The following is a 2,175-nucleotide window of genomic DNA, read 5'->3' on the forward strand; positions in this document are numbered from 1 at the left end:
CGGGTTCAAATCCTGGTTCTATCACTTACTGCTGAGCCAGCTGGGCCACACATCTCATCTGTCATTGCCTGAGTGTTCTCATCTGTAAACTGGGGGCAACAGTAGAACGAACTTCATCAGGGGGCTGTGGGGATCAAAAGGGAACATGACTACAGGAAGTAAGCTCAAGGCAACTATGGGCCAACAAAATTACGCTGCTCTTCATCCCATAGCAAGTGGCCTTCAGCCCAGGCTGTCCCAGTGACAAACTAAACTTGCATCAGCTCACAGAGGTGGCCTGATTCTCACGAACAGGGTCCTTAATCTGGAGATTTAAACAAACAAACAAACACACAGATAAAAATAGGGAAGGGAAGGGTTATTACTGTTTTTTAAGGAAAACAGAAACACCTTTTTGAAGAAAAAGAAGTGTTGAATTTGTAGGCAATGATTTTATAAGTGGAATTTAAAGAGAAATTTTCAATGAGACAAAAATAGATTTTTTTAAGAACCAAGTTGTTTTTAAGCACACTATTTTTAACACAATGAGATTCTCTTTTATTAAAAAAAAGGATCAACTTACTGTTCTTTTAAGTCTGGAATATTAAGGTATTTTCAGGGCTGGGAGTAAATGAGTTCTTATTAATTTGCTGACATTTAATTCACTTTTAAATAGGAAGCTTTGAAAACTTCTATAATCCACACACTTTGTTTCTAAAATGAAAAATAAGAATGCTATACACTTATGTAGCATTTTTGCCTTTCAAAGTAGATTTGTTCCTATTTTCCATTGGATACTGTAAGGTGAGGCAGATATGGTCATTGGAGGCTCAAAGAACAACGGCTTTTGTAGGGTAGGAAGTAAAGAATGAAAAGTGAATACAAAGAAAGGGTTCTAGTGCTGCCCTGTGACCTTGAGAAGGTCATCTCAGCTCCAGGGCTCCAAGTTTCTTACTTGTAAATGAGACCACCTGGTAAGGTTCCACACACACACACACACACACACACACTACGTAATGTATTTTGAAGTCCCTAATGTCCATTAGTAATTATAGAACTTGGAGATTACAACCTGCATTGAACTTTATGTCCTAAATTATTATTTCCTTGAATGACACATTTCAGTTAGGGTATTAGGGCATCAGAGTGGCATTTGATAGGCTTAGAGACGTTTGATAAGCTAGTATTCAATCTTTCTTTCATAAGAAAAGTGTTAGTGTTTTCAGCCCCTTTCAATCTATTAATATCATCGAATGCAGACCATTACATAAGAAAATTACACGACTAAAGATAGAATGACAAGATGACACAGGAAAATGCATATAATTTCTGCTCTTTCATGGGAATTTTCTCAGACAAATGTAATGTTTGAGATGCTGAAAAGCTCTGTTCCTGCTTTCGATGACCCTACTCAGACTGTGAACCCGTTTGCAAGTGACTAAAGGGACATATTTTGGTGGCACTAGGCAAATTCTGAGTATTTTTACCATGAAATAATGAGCCATTTCAACTAAACCAGTCTTTGGAAATGGCGCACTTTTGAAAGAGAGATAAGCACTGGCCTAACACAAAGGGCATTTTGTTTTAAAATTCTGAGCTACAGGAAGAAGGGGATAAATCATAAACACAAGAGCGCCGTGAAAAGTGTCAGAATGGCTGCAAAATCTTACTAGGTAGCCACAGCATGGAAACTAGAACTATCTGTGGCTCTAGGGTCAGTCTGGGAAATATATTGATGAATTCACAGATGCAAATGTCTATTTATACCTATGCACAAAATCTCACCCTTGCGACCTTTGAGTTTTCTATTTTTAGACTGGGTATTCCTTAATAGCTTGGCTTTGGAGTTTTGGTGCTGTGTGGGAAGAGGCTCAAAGTTCAAAACCTTTTGTAGGTGGGAGAGGTGAAAAGAGGCAAGGAGAGTGAGGGCAAGGAATGTGAAAAGTTCCCCACTGCTGAGCTCCACCAGTGCAGAAGCTTCCACTCCTGCTATTTCAGGACAGGGGATCAGATGCTTGAAAGCTGCTCAGCGCTTCCAGCTCCTGAAATCTGGTTTAACAGAACTCTGGATATTCTTTTCTATCCTCTCTCATGCCTAAAAATAGTATGAAATTGACACTAAAAAGACATATCGTCTAATCCAGTGCTCCATTGTTCACTTTCCTTCTGGGCTTTTTTTTTTTTTTTTTTTTTAAG

The 2,175-nt window shown here is 38.7% G+C and overlaps 1 protein-coding gene across 8 annotated transcripts in view; it reads right to left on the minus strand.

Moving 5' to 3' along the window:
- Nucleotides 1-2,175, minus strand: part of ELMO1 (engulfment and cell motility 1) — a 584,819-nt gene that overhangs the window by 171,284 nt on the left and 411,360 nt on the right. The window lies entirely within an intron of this gene.

This window comes from Bison bison, unplaced genomic scaffold, assembly GCF_000754665.1.
Source record: "Bison bison bison isolate TAMUID 2011002044 unplaced genomic scaffold, Bison_UMD1.0 scf7180017864525, whole genome shotgun sequence".
NCBI classification, from domain to species: Eukaryota; Metazoa; Chordata; class Mammalia; order Artiodactyla; family Bovidae; genus Bison; species Bison bison.